At 40.3% G+C, this 23730-nt stretch overlaps 1 protein-coding gene across 3 annotated transcripts in view; it reads left to right on the top strand.

Moving 5' to 3' along the window:
• Window positions 1-23730, top strand: part of negr1 (neuronal growth regulator 1) — a 135580-nt gene that overhangs the window by 20315 nt on the left and 91535 nt on the right. The gene's annotated exons all lie outside the window — the stretch shown is intronic.

The raw sequence follows: 23730 nt of genomic DNA, 5'->3' as shown, positions 1-23730 counted from the left end.
CTCAATGCGTCATTAAGTACTGCAGATTTCGACAGATGGTCTGAAAACACACGCCGAAAGTTTGTACAGCTCAAGAGAAGAATTATCCTTCCTTCCACAGGGTGGCGTGGCTGAATGCCCCGCTCTGTCACCTAATGTCCCCGGGGTTGCTGTAGTTGAGCATGCAAATGACCAGAGGACTGTATGTGATGTTGCAGATGATGACGAAGTTGTTGTTGGTGGGGCTGCAGCTGCTCATTCAGAGCCTACCTGTCTGATGCATGTCACTAGTCCTCCATACGATCAGGGTCAGGAGACCCTGATACCTTCTGATGATCATTGTATGCTATGTAATGATGAAGTTGTTGCTGGTGGTGCTGCTGGTGCTGATTCAGAGCCTCCTCACCTGCTGCAGGGCAGCCATGTGGTTGGTTCACTGATTTCAGATCCACCTCTGACTGATGGGTCTACAGATAACATTCCCCCCTGCCCTAGTGGTCTCCAGCATGGGGCAGGTTTAATTACTGTCAGGGATATTCCAGCATTTGATGCAATAGGGTTGAGACAACCTATTCATTTCAGTGATGTTGACAATGTTACCAACCCTGAACAGATTCCTGCGCTTGTTAGGGAACGTCTAACCACTGTAATGACGACTCGTTGTCAGATGGGGACCTTGAGTTTGTGGTGAGTGTGGCACAAGAGGGCAGGGGCGGCGGCACACGGCTCAAGCTTGGGAGTGTGCCTTATAGTGAAATTTTGTCTCGAAAGGGAAAGCAATTGTATGATCCCGATAATGATACCTCAGACAACAATTCATGTTTCAGCATGTGTATTATCAGAGCAGAAAACCCCTCACTGGGGGCTCTGGAAATATTACACAGAGCTAAAAAACTACAGGAATCTGTAGGTCTTTCCCCTACACAGCAGGTTGGTTTTAGTGATGTCACTAGATTTGAGAAGGAAATAGATGCAAAGATAATCATTTTTCATCATGGTGGTGGCGGTGGTGGTAGAAAACGCCCAATCTGCTTCCAAACACACGGATCCCCGCACCTCTGCACCATCTGGATCTATCTACATGCTGAGCACTATTACCTGATAACTAACCCTAAAGGTTTTTTTGGTGGCTCATATGTCTGTGATTTTTGTTACAACACCTACGAGACACCCTTACTGCATAATTGCATACACCGGTGTAATGTCTGCTTCACCATGTGCGAGCAACATTCTGGCCCCACAGTCAAATGTGATTGAGTGCAAGCGTATTTGTAAATCTATGCAGTGTTTCCAGGACCACAAACTGCCTGACCCTAAACACAATATGATTCCTTGTGCTACTGTTAAATATTGTGAGGAGTGTGGAAAAATTTACAGGACTTGTAAACAGAGCCCTAAACACAGATGTGCAGCCCCCCGGTGCAGACACTGCGGGGCACTTAGAGGAGGTATGGTGCATCAGTGCTACATACAGCCTCCACCGCTTAAAGAGGTACAAGAGGAACCCCACAATAATTACATTCTGTACGACTTTGAGACCAGGTACCGTGATGGGAGGCATGAAGCGAATTATGTTTGTGCTATGGAGATGAGTGAAAAGGGTAACCCTTACCCATTTTGTTACACTGGTGTTGATTGTGTGGCCGCATTTATCAGACGGTTTAGACGCAAGAAGTACAGGGGATACACGTTCATAGCTCATAACGCAGCCAGGTTTGACAGTTATATCATCCTCGAGTGTCTTGTGAGACAGTGTATCAGCCCCCCTTCTCATTATGAAAGGGAGTCGCGTGATCATGATGTACGATGACGACTACAGACAGCGCTGGATCGATTCGAATTTACCGCTCAGTGTTCATGCAGTGTACGGAGACTGACCCTTTTGCGTTCATGACTCTGGCATCAAGTTGTATGGGTGTTTTTAAGAAGCTCTTCCTGCCTAACGAAACTCTGGCTCTCCCATATGATGGGATGTACCTGGAATGTAATAAAGCATTCTCAGATGTGTCTGTGCAATGGCTCGAATACTTGGCCTATTCTGAAAAGAGGGTGATCAGACATGCCCAACATACCTTCGTGGGCTTCATAGTCCTAGACATACTTCTACTTTTCCTCTTCTGTTTTGACATTTTTTGAGTACCCTGAGGCCTCCTGTTTACATTTCAAAAATGTTTTAACATATTCCCGAAATAATTTGTTAGTCTTTTTCGGAAAATGCCACACTTCATCAATACGCACAACCCTTCTCAACAGCTTTTTCAAGCTCAAAAGGAAACCCATGTCCCCGTCAGCTGTCTCTCGCAGTCACTGTGATTACACTCACTGACCTGATTCAGCTCCTCGCAACATGTCAGGCAGAGGGGGAACATGAGCTTATGGTGACACCTGTATGGCAAAACAGGATGGTACAGACCTCTAGGGGACAAAACAGTGCATTTGACAAGACCAAAATAATTTTCAATGCTGTCAAAATTGCCTAAAATTATTTCGGGATGCCCAATCGGATAATCTTTCTTAGCCTGCACAGTAGGATACAAGCTTGTGAAATCGAAATAATGCACTTTTTCTCCCTCTGCACACTCTGTCCCATGCAAGAACTTCATTGCATTTGTCCTACCGCCGAATAGTGCATCCCTAGGATTCAGACCCTCAGGCTTCTTGTAGTCTACAAGAAATGCCTTGACAGCTGGATCTGTCTGTTTTATCAGATTCCACTCACACTCCCACATAACATGTGACACACTGACACCGTGACGGAGCCGTAGAGCTTCAACTTTGTTGTTAAACTGTGCGTAAAGCCCTACATTATTCTTGGTAGTGGATTCTGGGAAGCATTTTATACAGCGGTGATAACAGCAGCCTGCAAATTCAAAACAGGTGTTTGAGGCTGCATCAAATCCATCAACACAGTAGGACCTCACCTTGTGTTCACCACCTCCTAGGGCATGTCTGATCACCCTCTTTTCAGAATAGGCCAAGTATTCGAGCCATTGCACAGACACATCTGAGAATGCTTTATTACATTCCAGGTACATCCCATCATATGGGAGAGCCAGAGTTTCGTTAGGCAGGAAGAGCTTCTTAAAAACACCCATACAACTTGATGCCAGAGTCATGAACGCAAAAGGGTCAGTCTCCGTACACTGCATGAACACTGAGCGGTAAATTCGAATCGATCCAGCGCTGTCTGTAGTCGTCATCGTACATCATGATCACGCGACTCCCTTTCATAATGAGAAGGGGGGCTGATACACTGTCTCACAAGACACTCGAGGATGATATAACTGTCAAACCTGGCTGCGTTATGAGCTATGAACGTGTATCCCCTGTACTTCTTGCGTCTAAACCGTCTGATAAATGCGGCCACACAATCAACACCAGTGTAACAAAATGGGTAAGGGTTACCCTTTTCACTCATCTCCATAGCACAAACATAATTCGCTTCATGCCTCCCATCACGGTACCTGGTCTCAAAGTCGTACAGAATGTAATTATTGTGGGGTTCCTCTTGTACCTCTTTAAGCGGTGGAGGCTGTATGTAGCACTGATGCACCATACCTCCTCTAAGTGCCCCGCAGTGTCTGCACCGGGGGGCTGCACATCTGTGTTTAGGGCTCTGTTTACAAGTCCTGTAAATTTTTCCACACTCCTCACAATATTTAACAGTAGCACAAGGAATCATATTGTGTTTAGGGTCAGGCAGTTTGTGGTCCTGGAAACACTGCATAGATTTACAAATACGCTTGCACTCAATCACATTTGACTGTGGGGCCAGAATGTTGCTCGCACATGGTGAAGCAGACATTACACCGGTGTATGCAATTATGCAGTAAGGGTGTCTCGTAGGTGTTGTAACAAAAATCACAGACATATGAGCCACCAAAAAAACCTTTAGGGTTAGTTATCAGGTAATAGTGCTCAGCATGTAGATAGATCCAGATGGTGCGGAGGTGCGGGGATCCGTGTGTTTGGAAGCAGATTGGGCGTTTTCTACCACCACCGCCACCACCATGATGAAAAATGATTATCTTTGCATCTATTTCCTTCTCAAATCTAGTGACATCACTAAAACCAACCTGCTGTGTAGGGGAAAGACCTACAGATTCCTGTAGTTTTTTAGCTCTGTGTAATATTTCCAGAGCCCCCAGTGAGGGGTTTTCTGCTCTGATAATACACATGCTGAAACATGAATTGTTGTCTGAGGTATCATTATCGGGATCATACAATTGCTTTCCCTTTCGAGACAAAATTTCACTATAAGGCACACTCCCAAGCTTGAGCCGTGTGCCGCCGCCCCTGCCCTCTTGTGCCACACTCACCACAAACTCAAGGTCCCCATCTGACAACGAGTCGTCATTACAGTGGTTAGACGTTCCCTAACAAGCGCAGGAATCTGTTCAGGGTTGGTAACATTGTCAACATCACTGAAATGAATAGGTTGTCTCAACCCTATTGCATCAAATGCTGGAATATCCCTGACAGTAATTAAACCTGCCCCATGCTGGAGACCACTAGGGCAGGGGGGAATGTTATCTGTAGACCCATCAGTCAGAGGTGGATCTGAAATCAGTGAACCAACCACATGGCTGCCCTGCAGCAGGTGAGGAGGCTCTGAATCAGCACCAGCAGCACCACCAGCAACAACTTCATTACATAGCATACAATGATCATCAGAAGGTATCAGGGTCTCCTGACCCTGATCGTATGGAGGACTAGTGACATGCATCAGACAGGTAGGCTCTGAATGAGCAGCTGCAGCCCCACCAACAACAACTTCGTCATCATCTGCAACATCACATACAGTCCTCTGGTCATTTGCATGCTCAACTACAGCAACCCCGGGGACATTAGGTGACAGAGCGGGGCATTCAGCCACGCCACCCTGTGGAAGGAAGGATAATTCTTCTCTTGAGCTGTACAAACTTTCGGCGTGTGTTTTCAGACCATCTGTCGAAATCTGCAGTACTTAATGACGCATTGAGATATTCTGTTTTTGGTGGAGGATGAGTGTTCAACATCTTCATGAACTGAGTATTTTTTGCACGCATCTCAACAGCCCAGCGTGAGAATTCAACATATGACATTGCATTCCTGAATCAACCATTATCAGCACAGCAGGTATTCCGGTTATCACACCCTGCCATTTTTGTCTAAAGAGGTGGAAAACTGATTTTGTGCGTCTGTTACGTAGTCGGTTAACTCTGCTACTGCATGCGATACATACGCTTCTAAACACGTGTGTTTTCTGTCAAGCCGCCTCACCTCACTGCACACCTCTGTCAGCGCTGCACAGAGGTTTGGCAATAGTTCTGCAGCGTTCTGATTTACAAGGAATGTGTTATCACCACTAGTCTGTGTAGAAACATCTGCTGTACCAGCAGGTGTCACATCTACAGAACCAATATCTAGGGCTGACACACCACTAATCTCTGAAGCTGCAGAATAACAGTCATCACTGTCTGACTCACTATCTGACTGATGAGGAAAAAGTCTCTGAGGCACTCGTGTATGCAGCAATAGCTAGTAACTAGTGTTTGCCGCCCTTCCAGACCAGATCAACAGGAGGATGAGTGACATTGGGCGTATGCAACACCGACCTCTCACACACCACCTCAGTTGTGTCGGGCCCTGGCTGGATAACAGATCGGCAAAGTTTATGGTAGGAAAACATACAGCCACATCACCATCGAGTTGAATCAGCTGCAACGGATTCCTCCTGAGCACGCTGTGTCCATCCTCCTGATCACGCGGAAACTGTAGCTCCCCCTGCTGCTCCAGGAAGTGTGTTGCGGCTGCAGTCTCTGCAGCCCATTCTGAAGCCCACAGGTCGATCTCCTTATCGACCTGCGGTGTCGCTGCAACACCAATATCGGTATCCTTCTTCTTCTTCTGCTGCTGCTGTTGCTCCTCCTTCTTCTTCCTTGCAGCTCTTGCAGGGGCGGCTCTCAGCCTCTTAGCTGGATGAAAATCATCTAGATATAAACGCAGACAAACCGTTTTATAAAAAAAAAAAAGTATTTAAAACGCGGTTATAAACAGCCAGTTTATTTAAATGTGTTGAGATGCAATTTTTATCAATTTCGTACCCTCGCTATCGTAATCACAGAATTGTATGCGCAGAGTTATCACAAGCTCCTGACGGAGATTCGCCGGTCCGGCGAGCTCTTCCTTCCTCAGCAGACCGTCGGGGCTCGCCGCTCGCAACGGAGACTCTGGGGGGCGTTGAGCAGCCGGCACGCACCGATATGCTGGAGCTTCCTCCCGACCGTCCGCTCACTGCACTCTCGGCACAGCCTGCATTACCAGATTGTATAAAAGATGATCAGCTACACCCCCACCGTTAAAATAGTACTTCATCTTTTTTTATTATAAACCTACCACCATATGCATACTCACCCTGACTGTTTATTTCTGTTAAAATTGTGCGCTCTCTGCGTCTCTTTAAAGACAGACGGCCTCTTTGCGGCCCTCCAGGATTTTCTGCAAAGCACACCAACAATTTGTAAAAAATCAGGAGTTCCTGTTAGCATTAAGCAATAACCCTACTTTAAGCACAAATACATACTAGAATAACTCTTACCTTTATCACGCAGGTATGCAATGTCCGATTTATCTGGTTCAGAGCGGCCCACAGCGCTGGAGCCTGTTGAGCGGCCCACATTTCCCGTTAGATCCACATCAGTAACAGTCACACCCCGAAATAAAATACTGTATAAAAAACATTATAAAAGAAGAATACATACCTCCAGCAGCTGATGGGGGTGGAGAATCCTTATCCACCAACGAAATGGTCACGCCACCTGATGGAGTCACGCTATTTTGAAATACAACGTATTCAATGCAGACGATCTCATATACTCACTATTAAACCGATGAACAAAGCACACACGTCCCTGAAGGAAAGATCACCATGTTTGTTTTTACTAATAAACAAGCAGTAGAAAAGGCAGCCTTGCGCTTGTTGCAGGTATTTAAATGCCCCTGACACATGGTACACACAGACGTAACGGTATTCACGTCAGCACGCCGCATCCCACAAACAACGTCACGTCCAATAGGAAATAGCGCCGCCCGGTGGGAGGAGAGCGTGATGTCGTTTTTTATTGCTTTATTTCATGATTTATGACAGTCATAAAAAGTGACCCCGCCTTAATAGACCGCAAGACAAACCAATATACACTACTATCAGGAAGACTGGTACAGGAACTGGATACCAAACTCTAAGAAGCTACCCTTTTATCTGAGTAAAATGTCAACACCAAGCTCATAAGCTAGTTATGTTTTTTTCCTGTCTGATTTGTTTATGCAGCTTATAACACACTGCACATACACACTTGTGTTCCTCTCCCTGGTTGCAACTGTTTGAGGTGTTCTGTCAGCTGTGTAACACATTTCTTTTATAAGAGTGGTCTGTGAGGATATGCTTTTGGATCAAATTTTTTTTTACTACATTATCATTATTGGCCACTAGGGAAAATTGGCAACAACACTGGCTGACTGTGCCATATCTAGCTTTCCTAATACATTCACAGAGGTTATGCAGTTACAAGGAGTTACTGTAGTTAGTCATTGAAAGGCTGTAATTGTGAGACAGCAACAACAACTCTTTGTAACGGCACCACCAAATAGAGCAGATAAAATCACTGAGGTTGCTACCATTAATGTTCCCTGATTGTTAAAAAAAGTGTGATCTGAAATAAGAAGTGAAAATGGGTAATGAGCTTAACCCCACAATAAGCGTGTATGGTCTGTAGTACTGTAGTAATGTGATAACCATCCTGACCCAAGCATTTATTGACTGTGCATAGAGTTGGGGTAAAAAACCAGAATGAAAGCAATGCCTGTATCTTAAGCTGAGCAGGCTTTTTTTTCTGAAAAACATGTGTGGATGCATTGCAGTGTTAAACAAATTAAAATACTTGTAGAAAACAGGCATCATGAAGAATTGTTATTATATATGTTGTATATATATATATATATATATATATATATATATGTGCTGTGGAGCACTGGGTTCTTTCATAACATAGCCAAACCCTTAGATGATGGAAACAAACAGCAACAAGAGCTCTGTTCAACCACGGTATGCTAAGTTGTGTTTAAAAATAGATCCCATTATGCCCCGATTTTCACAGTGTTGATATTACTTGCTTCCCACTGTATAGGGTGAGTGATTGCAATAACTCTTACAAAATATTTTCTCCATTCAGACTCTTGAGTAGAATGCTTGCTAGATTGCCTTTGGGTTCTTAAGACACACTTGCTGCCAGATGTTTATAGTTATATGAACAATGTACAGTAGTTTCAGCATTTAGGTAGTATTATATTCATAAATTATGGAATAAATACCTCCCATCCATCTCAAGGTGTCCAAGACCTGAATTAAGAGCGAGTAAGACATTTTCTCCCATCAAATAGGAAGCATGTCAGTGGAAAAACCCATTACGTTTGCCTTTAGGCCCTTTCCTATTTAACACTGTTCTCTTTAATGGGGTTATTCAGTAAACCTTGCGGCCATCTTCAACTAATTGCATGTTTCTTACACTGATAAGAAAAAAAAATCATACAGGTTACAGGCTGCTGCCAATACATCTTATTTAGATTCCTGCACTTCTGTAACCATCCAATTCAGGAGCTTAGCTGACGTTACTTCTTATCAGCCATTTTTACCCTTAGCTGAAATTACATACTCTGTAAACTGTTTTTTGGGAGAGCTAGAGTTAGTGTATACCCCATAGTAGGAAAGCTAGTATCCCAATTGTTTGCTTGATGAAAAGAAATGTGTCTGAATCACACAATCAGTTTAGTGTTGTGTTTCTTGTCAGTTTTGGATGAAGTGAGTTTGTTGTATCTTGTACAGAATCATCAGTCCATCACCTCAAACCCCACAGTGTACAGTACTGTGTGTTTGTGTGCATGCTCATTTGCCATTGGCTCATTTGAATGTGTGCAATGTCAGTAATGAGCAGTCTGCACTGGTGAGGCATAATAATACCCAAGGAAGCGATGAGATGGATTTGGTTTCTCTTTTACCATTATTATCCTAGTTGCCAAGATGCTAAAGTCCAGGATGCCGCAGCAATTTACATGGGCTTAATGAACCTGTTCACTTAGACATGCTTTCTCCTGTTATACTGTACCCCTGCACTACTGGCACATGGCTACAGACGAATCAGGCCCAAATCCATCATTTAATAGGCTTTGGATAACAACATCGTGATGGTTAATATGCATTTGTTCCAATCTGGTGTTGCTTTTGGGGCTGTGTCATTACCTCTGCACATGTTTCAGTGACTTAACGCAACTGATTGGGTGTGCTAAAGCAAAAGGAGCAATTTTCTCCTGGAGTTTTGATTGGTTTTGCCATTAAGGAGATTAATGGTAAGAATAACAAATAATCAGGATGCTGGTGGGTTATTGAATTAAACCAAATTGTGATGTGTGTGCTGCTGCACTTGGATGATTTTTTTTGTATTTTAATAAGTTAGAAGATTATTGTCACTAGTGCAAAACTTATTGTATAATTTGGTTTCCTGCTTGCTGCCAATAAACCTTTTTTTCTCAATTCAGATGTGGGTTGTCCGCAGAACGTTTCCAAAGAAAAAGAGCAATTTCTTCTTCAAAACAACAGTGTTCTCGTTTAGCACCAACTAATTATGCATAACAAGGACATGTGGTAACAGGAAACTGTTACAAACCTGACAATGGGGGTTCTGGGCACAGCCCCATGCCCTGATGCAAAATGGAATGCTATTTAGACCAAAATTATATAACTTTGCTTTTCCTTTTATTTTGTTTAGTTATTTGTCACCATCATTAACATATCTCTGTTTGTGTTATAGTATTCAGATAGAAGCAATGTTTCTACTCTGTTAATCATATGGGATGGGAGAAATATGCAGCAATTCATTTGAATTCAATTCAGTTTTATATGTATAGCGCCAAATTACAATACAAAAATAATAATAAAAAAAAACAAAAAAACCCAACAGCACGAGTGTTTTGAGAAAATATCTTTCTTCATACATGTATGATAAGACGTTGAGCAGAGATTTTGTAATAAAAATTTTAAATAAAAATACCCTACATTTTAACACAGTGGGCAGCTAACAAACATCCATCTATTATCTATGCCCGCTTATTCTTAACCAGGGTCACGGGAATCTGCTGGAGCTCTCTTTGGGTGAAAGGCAGGTGCGTGCCACATAGACACACAGAAACAAACAACCTCTCACACTCACACTCCAGCCTATAGGCAATTTTAGAGTCACCAATCAACTTAATATGCATGTTTTTTGGACTGTGGGAGGAAACCGGAGTACCCGGAGTAAATCCATGCACGGGGAGAACATGCACACAGAAAGGCCCCAGACGGGTTGCGGTCTTGGGACCTTCTTGCTGTGAGGCAACAGTGCTAACCACTCAGACACCGTGCTGCCCCCAACTAACAAACAACATAGGTAAATATTAGTTTGTTGCAAATACAGCAATTGTAATTGTCAGACCTGTTTTGGCATTGGGCAATATCACTGTTACCAGTTTCTTGTTACCCTAATGGACAGGACATGCATATTAATCACATTATTAATTTGCAAGTGCACTTAATTAATTAATTGCACCACTTAAATGCAATACATATGGTACACAAAACGAGGACCAACCAAATAGAACATGCAGAAAACTAAAGATAAGCCTAGTAACCCACTAATCTCTTTTAAACAAGAGGAGGAACCAACTAGAAAAACTTTGATTCTTGGTCTACATGTCACACCACTTGTCCACCACTGCTCTTTGAAGTTAATCTAGCTGGCAAGTAAACAAGAGAAAAAAACTCAACCAGGAAGCAGGGAACTTAAAAACTATCGTCTGCTCATCATTTAAGCCAAATTGTTTGGTCCAGCTTAACTTGCACGCACCGGCCAGGGCTTTGGATTGTCTGGCTGCCTCTTTAAAACTGTATACCTGTGTTGACACTCCTGGAGGAATTGGATTGTTTTTCACCCTGCTGACCACCACTTCAGTGAGTTAAGTGCAGCAGGCTCTGTGCTTTGATGGAGTGAAGTAAATAAGTGCCTCTTCAATCCACATTGTGCCCCCTGTTGGCTGTCATCAGAAGTATTGTTTTGGTTTTCTGACTGTCCTCAAGTCAACCCAACTTAAAACCACACATACTCTGGAAGCATATTGATTTCTTTAAATGCTTTAAAAGTATTTTACTGATGTCTTCATATTGAGATGTTATGGTGATTAAAGTAATTTCAGAATGGAGTATTGCTCTATCAATAAAATTACTTACTCAGTCACTGTTATGAATCCAAAACCCTGTTCATGGGACAAACCCTCGGCTGAGCGTAATCCTTGCCAAATGGACTGGTGATTAGCTTAACTAAGGACTTTTTGGTCCCTGCCAACACACAAGCACTGCATTTTAAGCAGAGAAGCATTCATTGAATTTCAGTATTCATCCAACCTTCTGCCATGTCCTGCCATACAAACAGACATGCATGCATACAGATACACAAAGAAAAATATAAATGCTGAAAAAAAGCACTCTTCAGTATTCAAGCACTGCCTTTAATTGATGTGTAGGAAATGATGTATAGGAAACTTCAACACAATGCAGTATTCTTGTCTGGCATTAAGAAATCTGCTGTATTCCATTAGGATAATTAACACACTAACTCTATAGGCTTCAGGCATTGCGTCAGACAACTGTAGTCTACGTTCCCCAATTCTGATATTAGTAGGGGATTTGGATGAAGCATTTCCTAATGCTTCATAGTAAAAGCAGGATGTTGAAACTGCTCGTGCTGTACAACCCAGTTCTTTCACCCACTCTCTAAGGAATGGAGAAAGCTATGCATGTACTTCATACATGCGTAATACTGCGAGATAGATAGAAAAAAGACTGCCCTAAAGCAGGCTAGTAAGCACAAATAGGGCATGCAAAATCTCACTATGCCCAGAGGGGCTGCTCCTCTGCTCAATGTATTTATTCCAATATTTGCAGATGACTGAAACCAGTTAAGTGCTGTGGCAATTGCTTAGTTCCTTTTGTCAGGATGATGAATGTGGTCGCACCTATTGGACTGTGCAGGGGTTCCAATGTCCTCTGACACTGAAGGATTGTCCATTTATGCCATGGAAAGAGCACATCAAAAACAGTGGCTGAAACCCTGCTGGAGAGCAATAACAAACACTCCCTCGTTACTGTCATTGTTTATGAAGGAGAGATTTTAAAGCATGGCATTTTTTTGATGTCTTGTGCATACTCTGAAGACCTGACACCAGCTGACCTGCAGTTATTTGTTTGCACAAATAACTGTTATCTATCTATCAATGTTTAGTTAAAAGAGCTATGTCAGCAGGGGATTTAGCAAATACCAGATGTCAATATAAATACCTCCACTTTGTAACTGAAAGCATTTTAGAAGGCACCTACAGTGTGTTCAAAGTTTTATAGGTTGTTTTAATACAGACTAGGGTTCTACAAGACTGAACCTGTTTTTAAGACCTAATCACACAGTTTATATGGGCTATAAATGCTAACTTGAAATGAAAGCTGAATGAGAATGAGAGTTATGCTGTCAAAATTCAACATCTAAAGATATAATCATGAATCTGATCAGATTTCATGCCCATAATGGCAAACCTCCAATAATGTCTAACTGTATATATACATTTCTGCACACATCATGACCTCACCTCAACTTACTTTTCTCAACCTGATCAATATATCATCAATACATAATCAATACTCTGGCCTGAACAATGACATAATTTCTTCTGAAAAAGATGTTTGTTTTTTTTTCGTTTCTTGCAGACATTTCAACTGAAATGTTTCACAATATCAGTTAAGCCCTTTGCAGTGTTAGGTTGTTTGGCATTTAAATTATGGCAAATGTTGATGTCTCTGTGTTAAAAAGGCTTAGACACCATTTCACCTCAGCTGCTACTGCCTGCAAAGATGCCAGAGCTGGCTTTGTGACTGCACCAGTGTCTGCTACCAAAGTGCTCATCCACTATCCTCTTTGGTGTGAATACACGTAGTTACAGATGGACTCATCAGTTTTCATCTTAACTTCATTATGATTGTAATTAACTTAAAGACTCTCCAAACTGTTTTTTTTATCAAACTGTACAACTGTACAATCAACAGAATGAGAAAAGACGACTCATAGTCTTTTGTTTTTCTAAAGTTGAACAGAACTAGTGTAGTGTTCTTGATCATTTAGCAAAAAGTCCTGACTGAATTTGAAGCCACTGATTTTGCTGTCAGTGTAGACTTGTGTCAGTGATTCATAGAGTGAAAAAATGTTTGTTCTGAAAACAGGAACAATTATTCTAATACAGTTTTAAACAATTTTGGAGTTACATACTGTAAAACCACATGTGGGTGAAGGGACTTCGTAGATGTCCATTGTCTATTGCAAACAGATAGTTCATTAACAAGGTAGAAAAAAATCTTTTAAATACATTAAAGATGGCATGACAGATGAGTTATCTTAGTGAGGACAGACTAATAAAACTGAAGGAGATGTTGGTACATATCAATAAACATATTACAGCTAATACGATATTTCATGCAGATAATCAACTGGTATCAGGTCAAATTTAAAAATGTGCTGTGAAAGTGTTGCAGAGTCGGGCATATAAAACACAATTCCTGTTTTCGTCTTTGTATTTTCTGAATTACACTGCAATCACTACTGTCCAATTTAAGCCATTTCTTCTTCCCTAAAAGTAAACAGCAGACTGTACATTAGTCTACTAGGTGCATGGTCACTATGTTTTCATCTCTTTTTTTCTGTTATTGTCAGGAACAGAATAAATGTTAAAAATGTTAAATGTTGATGTTAAAAAAGCACTACTTTGATGCTCACCATTATATTGCAGAAAAATGTTACAGCGTGGTGATGATGGAAAAGAAATAAACCCAGCAGAAGTCTAATGCTTTTGCATCTGGTGTATTAACAATGAAGCTGCCCCTGAGATCCAAAGTCATTTTAAAGTTTGAAGTTACAGTAATTCTCAGCGAAAAAGATTCAGTACGTGCCCCCTCCCCTTCCCTAAAGCAGTCATCTGCGGTGACATTTAAAAACACAACAAACAGAGTTCCTTGCCATCTCAGGAGTGCTCACACAGTCTAGACATTACACAAACAGACTTGTTTGAGGTTTGTCTGATTTAACTTGGGGTTTAAGCTCTGATATTGAGGCCTGTAAACTCATCTGTACACCCTGGCAGTTCCAGGCTAACATGCAGTGGTGGTTCTATCCCCCACCCAGCTTTGACCTATGCCTCTGACTCCACTTCCCTCTCTCTCCCTGGCGCACTGCCATCCCTGACCTGTCACTTGGGCGGTGAACGCTGTGGGTAGGCTGCATGGCAGCAGAATACCCAACCAGGCACATACTCATAGACGGAATCACCTCATAAACACATCAAAGCACAAACAAATGATGCAGAGGAGTGGACCAGGATAAGAATCAGTCCATTAAGGAAAAAAAAAAAGTATTTTTAAGTGTACCATTAATAAGCGATGTTCAAAAATATATTTATTTATATAACCTTTTTTCCTGCTTTTTATTTCTTTGAAGTCTCCATAGTTAATTTTCTCAGAGCACATCTTGTCAGCTCAATAAAACATCACACTCTTAAAAGCCACAGCATGCTGACCCACTTTTTTCTGATATGAAGTACAGCTGTCATTTCATAACTGATGTGAATGTCTTAAGTTCTTTGCATGGATTGAGGGTCTGTGGGTGCATAAGTGCTATATGTTCATATATATGTTGCGTGTGTTCAAAGTAGTATATGTAAAATCTAGAGAGAGATGACTGAGAAATGAAAGGGAGAGAAAAGGTTGACAGAGAGAGAAGGATTAGGAGGTCCTGGGCACAGATGGCTGTGGGAGGCAGATGTCCCTGCTGAGCTGTTCAGGGTAGTCCCTGCCAGCTCAGAAATGCTAGCTGAAGTACGCCGAGCAAATAGGCTACCTCAGAACGGGTGGCTAGATTTGGGAAAGCAGATGCTAAAAAATGCGTTCCATGCTTGGAAATGTCACCATGAACGCTACAACTCAGGAACTCAGCAGCACTCTTAAGAATTTGCTGAAAGTTTTAAATCCCCACCAAAACATTCACTAAAATGGGGAAATAACATTTTGGATGCACTCAACTTGACAGAATTTTTATGTTTGTCTTTCAAGCAGTTCCATATTTTTGTGAAAAATCCAGTACTTATTTATTTTGAAATGGTTTCAGCATCACAACACTACGAATGTCCACGTCTATGTCTAGTATTGTGGCAGCTACTATATATATGGTTTTGTATTGAACTGTAAATTAAGATGAAAAAGTATTTTCCCTAATGGTCTGGATTTATAAGCTGTGCACCAAATACTGATAGTAATAACACAGCAGCTCTGTAATGAAACATTTTGCTGCTTGTGTCAGAGCACTGAAAATGGGCATGTGGCCAGCTGGTTTATAGCTGCCCTCTTTTATATATATTTCTCTTTTAATAATCAGTCACATCCAGTGATGCTGTATGACCTGACAGCTGTCACTCTCTCTTGTAATTGTTATGATAAAGGTAGTGGTGCTGTGGTCTACTTTAACTGGCTTCACTTCACTGGCATTACTGGTTGGTGTGAATAATTATTCCTCTTACCCATTCAACTCCAGCAGTTTCTTACCATATTTTGTGTGTGTGTGTGTGTGTGTTTTTTTTTTTTTGAGAATTAGGTAATTAAGTAAATAATTAAATTATTTCATTAATTTGCATTTTTCAAGCAAAAATGCCACACATTTTCTACTTACAGTTTTTTGACAGTATTTTCTCTATTTTATATGCTATATATATAGCAACTGAATAATACTGGCTTTTGGACAGTTGGTTGGCAGGCATTTCAAAGCTGTTATCATGCACTTTAGGAAACTGTCTTTAGAAAATTTGTGATTTGTGCAATGAAGATAATAATCAGTCACAAACCAGTAACCGTAAAATCACCCTTTTTTGCAGCCTAGATGAATGTCTCCATTCATGGAGAAGATCCATAGTGCATTATTTGGTGCACTGTTTCTGTCCACACATAATGCAATGAAATGAAATGAAATGAAGCATAATTAAAATGCTCCCAGGGCCCAGGCAATATTACCACCCTGAACTCCAGAGTGCTTGTCTGGGGTTTGTCAACCACCCACTGCTCGTCTCCGTTTGATCTCTGGGTCTCTGCTAAACAACAGAAATGCAGTAATCTGTCATATTTGCATTCTTCTCTCCTTCCCAGATATTGCATGTAACCCCTCCCTTCTTTCCATAGGGGAGGAATTACACAAAGATGTATTCACAGTGAATGTCAAATATCAGTCAATCAAGTACACAATTGGTGCATTAATAAGAAACTGCATCTGTTTTTTGGCAGACAGCAGCTTAGTTTCCAAGATGACCCAAACGTGCCACTTAGTGAGATGTTTTTTTTATAACTGGAACCACGGGGGAGGTGGCAGTGTGCGGTCTTGAGCCATCAGTTTTGAAGGGTAATTTGATTTGTGGGATACAGTATTGGAGGTTCCTGCATCCACAAGTAAGCACTGTCACCAGACAGGTTTCTAAAGGTCCAAAGCAGTGTGCCTTTTAGTTCCCACTCTCATATTAGTGAGGCATTGACGAAATACCCACAGAGCTCTCTGCCATGAGCCCTCAAGGCTGTGTTAAAAGTAAAACACAAGGTTGAAGTTTGGTTAATTGCACAAGGTAAAGGCTCATTTACTCTACTGAATTCAATAACAGCTCTTATTGGCATTTGACACTTGAAGGTAGGCGAGCCCCTGAAAAAGATGGACAAATAATCTCATTAATGTAAGAATGATGATCAGAGAAAACTTGTTGGAGGCTACTGATACTCCCTTCTGGCTTATCTACATGGACATTGACTACATAGTGTGGATCACATCACTTAGAACCTTCTCACCTGAAAGCAGAGATGATGTAGGTCAAATTACATTTGAAACCTTTTAAAATGATTAAAATTGCTTGGTGTGAAGAAGTGTATTGTGTTGTTCAAGGAGGCAAACTGTGCCTGCCTTTGCACTGCAGGAGGCCCAGGGCAAACTAAAACAAGTGAAGTGATTTAAAATGTGTCTTAAGCCTGCAGCATGCTTCCGTTTCATCAAGGAAATATAGACTCATTCATCTCCTAAGTGTTTATCACTGTGAGTCATTGCTTAAATGAGAAGTGTTTGCCAGTAAATCTTTTTAGGCTGTGTGCTCCTGTCCTTTGGATCTTTTTTAAAATGGCTGAATGTAAGAAAAGCAAATGCCGGTGAGACAAAGGTGCTAGAATAGACTGAAGTAATCCTAAACATTCTACTGTATAGTTAAATAGCAGTGACTGTGATTCACTGGCTCTGAATTTCTGGCCCTGTGTAGTGTTCACAGAAATGCTATGTGACAGTGATATTGAATAACTGGATAGTTTGCCTCAGGAAGAAGATTCCCAGATAATATAGCCTACTATTTGTTTAACAGATAATGGCACTGGAGACAGCTTAAATGTTTAATCATGCTTTGTATGGCTGCATTTTGAACGTGACATTTAACAATATCTGGGTGTTCACTGGACTCAGTTTTGATATAAATGTATTACACCGATTTACAGTATAAGGAGGAATTGTCTCAGGTGGAAAAATATACAGCCATTATGACTCAGCGAAGACCACTCTTCAGTACTCAACATTTATTCTACTGCAAATTTGTAAGCCCCATGCATTTTTATTTTATTTAATTTATTCAATGCCGGTGTTTAAAAAGGAAATTGATCAAATGAATTAATTGATTGCTCATGTAGGACATATGATTTTCAGGAATCAGGAATTAGTTTTAGTGGAAAGACTGGTGTTGACTTCTACTCATACTGTAATAAACTGCTTGTGAAATCTTGCAGATGTGAGGAGACAAGCAGGTAAAAGGCATTACAGTTCAAACACAGCCTTTCACTACTGTACACATGAGAGATTACTTTTTCCTAGTTACATGCTGCTGCAAGTTACGTTTAGTCAGCTGCATCCATGCCTGCGAAACAAGACAAAACCATTCAACCAAGGCCATTCAAACACGGGCCACTTCATTTGTATGCACTGGTAGGGAGGACAGATGCACCTTAAGGGGGGGCTGAACAGGAGGGTACAAGATGATATTGTACAGAGTTTGTTGTAATAACTGCTGTGGTAACAACAGGCTGGGGACATTGATTTTATATGTTGTCAGGGGTCTGACAATTCCTTGCCGCTCCCTCAGTCAGACTCCATCTCAGTGTCAGTTCAGACAAAAATGATACTGTAACGAAATGATGAAAAAAAAGAACTCATAACAGATAAACTTCAAAGTCTTCTCACTTGTGAGAAGTGAGATTTTGGAGTTTCTAATGGATGTGAGATTGGTTTTGTACTGTTCTCTGTGTCTGTGATGTTAGATGTTGGTTTCAGCATTGGCTCTGCGTGGATTATAGCTGGAAGGCTTCAGATGTGTCCCAGCAGCCACAGTCGAAAGGATTATTTTAGGGATTAAGAGCCTGGTGCTGTACCTTAGTTGCACAACACTACAATATGGCCTCATTCTCCCTTATTCTCTGCAACAACTCCACACCCTCACCCCCGAAAATCCCCAACCTCAGCAACCAGACACACACCGACACCTATGGTCAAAGGATAAGCAAACGCCACCACTACACAGGAAAGTATCAATAAAAAAATATGAATGGAATAGGCAAGTTTATGTGTAATATTTATATTGCATAAACCATAATTGTCATACATTATATAGAGTATGGATTAGATTGTAAAGATTATGTTCTTGATTAGTCTGGTGAGTAGTTTTCACCAGAAAAAGTTTCACAACTATAATATCTAAATATCAGAAATTTTCACAGTTTTCACCAGATAATGACACAAATTTTCAGATGTGCTTATGGTGGTTTTTATTTTTTAATATAACAAATAAACCAAGTACCTTAACTATCTAAAAAACACACACTCTGTTAGAAAGGCCTTCAGATTTCACGTTGATCACATCTAGTTTACTTTCACTAGTGGTTCAACCTCCAGTCAGTCAGTGTGAAATGCGTTTTCTCAATTGAGCATTCATTGGACAGTTGAGCTCTGTTGAGAGCAGTGAGTCGTTGTAAAGCTTGCGGAGCATACAGTGCAGGTATAGTCATCGCAGCATCTCTCGCTTTATGTGTGAAATGTTTAAAATGGAATGAAACATCTGTTCCTGACTTCATTATGAAAGGGTTTTTCTCATACATTTTTATGGCTGTATCACACTCCCTCATTATGCTCTTGAAAACACTTATTTCATTCAAGCGGGTTAAGAGGGTGTCGCTATTAACAGAAACATAAAAGCATTGTCTTTAAGCAGATGTTCCACTACAATGATACTGTGCTAATTTTCTGACTTATACCCATTTAACACAGACTAAAAAGTGAAATATTCCAGGTGGCCTTCTCAGACTCTGAAGTTGAATTTATACTCCAGTCATCAAGTGTCATTCAGCATGTTGGACAACATGCAATTATACCGGGCTGACTATTTTAAGAGATTTGAATGTTGAGTGTTGCTTTTTTAGTAATCACAGATGTGATCATATGTGTCACTCAAGGTGCGAAAGCGATTTGTTTTTCCCCAGTTTTACTGTTACGACAAATGATCCATCCATTTTATGATCCTCCTCTTTTTGACAAAATTAAAAATTTTTCCATTTCTAAAATATTCAAAACCTTTTTGTTTTGCAGAAACCTATACCAATAGCATCATGGGAAAAATCTCTGTAAACTGATAAATTGGCCTTTACTGTCCTTAATATGTCAACTATATCTAGCAATAATCTATTATTACGCAATAATCCAGTGATATGTGATGTGATGTGATGATATGTTAAAGCTGCACTGATCAAGATCAAACAAGTAACTATAATGTAAAATTGGTTGGTTCTAGTGATGCTCTATAAAGTGTTTTACCATATTTCAGCTCACTTTTTGTTTTACAGCCTACAGTTTTATTGTTTTGATTCAGCTCTGGCCTTTTCCTTAATATAATATAATAAAGTCATAATATTGTTTCTTGTCAGCTTGAATTCTAAATAATTCACTATTACGTTCATGACAGTTGGGACAATTAGTCAGTTAATCAATTTGCCAATCAGAAGAAACTTCATCATTTATTACAGTCAACAACAATTGTATTGCAGCTTAAATATATATTAAGCGAAACAATGCAGTGTTATTGATCGAGGTGTAAAGAAACAAGAAAAATGTAATGGTTCTTACATGGGGCCTCCATGACTTAAAGTTTAAATGTCCTTTTTATTATATAACTGTTACACAACAACAGATCTCAGACTACAGATGGAGAAGTGTAGTCATTTCTTTTGCCAAATGTAAAAAAGAAAAAAAAACTGCTGAATCTGAGCTAGTAGACTGTGAAACACTGAAATATGTTTGTAAGACAATATCTGTGGAGTTGGTGCCAGAATAGAAGAATATTTACAGTCGAGGAACCTGAGAAACTATTTTATAAAGCAAATAAGAATCTAGATCAGAAAATGACCTAAAGTTAATTATGGCAACCATTCAAAGGGCTTGAATGAGTTCGGCTAAATGGATTACAATCTGCTTCTCTTACCAGCTGCCATACTGTAATTAATGGTTTGTCATCATTTTCCATTCATGTGATGTGCTCAAACACCAGCTTATCACTTTCCTTTTTTCCACATTGTGCATAATCACTGGGGTTTGAACTGAACTCTGTTATTTGTGAGCCAAAATCCAAAAAAAGCTTCTAATGAGCCTGGTTCTTCTGCAGTCACTTGTCAGAAGCAGGGATAAATAAAAGTATCAATTAGTGCATGTTTAGGTGTCAAAACTGCTTCAGATGGGATGCTATAAAGTCTGTTGAATAATTTCCTGAGCTTTGTATAAACCATGGGAAGCCTGTATCCTGGTGGGTTCCTAGAGAACAGGGTCTTGATGAAAGCAAAGTCCACCTTGCTATTGTCTGTTATGTGCTGCTATGCTGCACTGTAGGGATAAACAAGGGAAATGTGGTAGAAGAAAGACCCCAGTTTAGTACTTTAGATTTTAGTACATGCAAGCTGGTTTTATTGGAAAATGTCCAAAGTACAGACAAAAATATTTATTACTCTCTAGGAAATGAAATGAGACAATGCAAACCTAGTAAAACCAACTACTTAAAATATTATTTAAAACATTGTAATTACTATGATGCTTACTCTACACTGGGATTAAACAAGATCTGTCCTGACACACCTGTCTAGTAAAACAAAAAACTAGTGACAAGTAAAACAAAAGTTACCTCGTGATCTGAGCAGATTGTACTTAAAGGTGCAATGCGTAAAATGTGATAGATTTAGCAGCATCTGGTGGTGAGATTTGAAAGGTGAGTAAGGGTATGATGGCTGTCACCTTTAAAACTAAATGCAGTTCCTTGAATAGAGCCAGTGTTTGGTTTGTCTATTCAGGGCTACTGTAGAAGCATGGTGGTGCCCTAAGATTAGGAAGAGATAATGGTTGGTGTTTTCTGGTGATTACACACTGACAAAATATTTATGAATAATATATTTCATTTCTGCTAATAGATTGAAATAAATATTACACATTGAACCTTTAGTAAACTTGTAATGAATCTCTGGTGTTGGATGATTGCAGATACACATAGGGTTTAGGTCACTGTAAATTACTAGTTGTATCACAATGATGCAAACATGTATGTCTTCTGTATCAAGTCTTTTTTTTTTTGTACTCAAATTAGTTGGTACTCAACTACTTTTGTACTCAAATTAGTTGGTATCACAGACCTAACAATCCACCATATGTGAATGCCAATTTACATTTTTTTAAATGAGTTTCCATGAAGGTCCTATTCAAGATAGCAGCAACAGAAGAAGCAGCCACAGCAAACAACAACACCTGAGACAACGTGCTAATGTAAAAATGGCTTGTTTTGTTTGACACACAGCTTTGTGAGAAGGTGTATAAATATAAGCATCCGTATGACTTCTTGGTGTGAGATTACAAAGACAGTGAGATAACCATAATCATTTCTGGAGGGAGTGTGCAAAGGCACTCAGTAGTGATAAGCAAACTGCAAAAACAGCGAAAGAACATTAAGGACTGGTTCATCAAGATGAAGAATAATGTCAAGAGTCCAAGTAGAGCTCCTGGCTGGGTGAAGTGTCCTCCAGCCATACTTCTGGCACTGTGGCTTTGCTAAAGTGATACTTCAGCCCAAATCTCTCCTTGAAATGTGCTGTTAAAAGTTTTTCACAAAGAATAAAAGCTGTGGTCAGCAGTTCATGTAATAACATTATTGCAAGTATAAGAGTTGTGGACAAACTAATCATATGAACGGACAGCATAGAAACAGGATCTGCAAAAGATGAGTTTTGAGAACCTTTGATAGTTTTTCGAGCAATGAAAACCATTTAAGTACACTTTACCTGAAATGTATACAAGCTGACCACAGCTTCTGATCTCCTTTAAAAAAGTAAATTGTTTTAACAGCCACATTTTAAACTTACATGGAGGGAATGATTATGACATTTTATAATAGCAGCTAGACTTGGGAATATATTTTGTTTGCTTTCCCTGATTTGCAGGGGTATAATGACATAAGACCAGCAAGCTGTTGGCAGGTTATTCACATTAGTGGTTGTGGGCTGCACAGAGGTGCATTGTGCATTAATGTTCAGGCCTGGTACCCTCAGCCGTCCCTGTGTTAAATAATTACTCAAGGCCTGTGGTCACAGACATAGGTAGCTATAACACATTGAACTGTTTCTCTCTAAAGCAAAACATTTATTCACAATTAGTTTTATTTATGTAATTTAAATGTTTTATATAGGTCATGATTTTGAAGTCTCAAAATCATAAGAGCCGAATTTGCACTTAAACGTCAAATCTACCATTATGTAGAAAAAAATGATAATACATAATCTGCACCCTTAAATTCTTTAAGATCAAGGGCATACCTTTACGACAACAGAAAACAAGGTAAACTTGTGTTGGGGCTTCTTCAGTTAATTTTGCCAAAGGGCCAGGATAACCATGGTTCAGGTGGTCAATAGGCTAACTAACTGACAGGTCCATGTTGACTCTCAAAGTACCTGGACTTCTCTGTTGTGTTGTTTCTATTACAATCCACTCTCAATTGCCACTTATTTGTAACAGTGCTTTCTCCAGGGGAGACCAACCTGGACTAAACCATTGTCCTTTACCTGCTTTCCTGACAGACATTTTCTTGGCATGGAGGGTAAAGAGCTTTGTGGTTAGTGCCAAATGGATTTCCTCAGTGGCTTTACTACTGGTGCTGGCAGTCTACATGGCATGTTGACAACAGCTAAAGAGCCAAACTTGATTGCCTCTTTTCCTACTCATTATTACAGTATTTGTCACAGAATATGATGTGATTTTCTAAGTCCAAACATTGCTGGAATGATGAGTAAAACAACTGCTTTCTGACATGTGCAGTTTACCCACCCTTTGTCTTTGTAACTAAGCTTTCACATGTAATTATGCTGGTGTCTGCAATTCTCACACAGGAGTCACAGTCCTAGAATACAGCCTATTCAGAGCCTGGGATATTTGGACTGATGGCCTGTCCTTTACTTGGTACAACATATGTTTGTACATAAATCTCAGGCATTGAAAAACTAGACACACATGCACA

This window comes from Mastacembelus armatus, chromosome 4, assembly GCF_900324485.2.
Source record: "Mastacembelus armatus chromosome 4, fMasArm1.2, whole genome shotgun sequence".
In the NCBI taxonomy this organism is placed as follows: Eukaryota; Metazoa; Chordata; class Actinopteri; order Synbranchiformes; family Mastacembelidae; genus Mastacembelus; species Mastacembelus armatus.
Note: the sequence above shows the minus strand (reverse complement) of the source record. Positions and strands in the feature narration are given on the sequence as shown.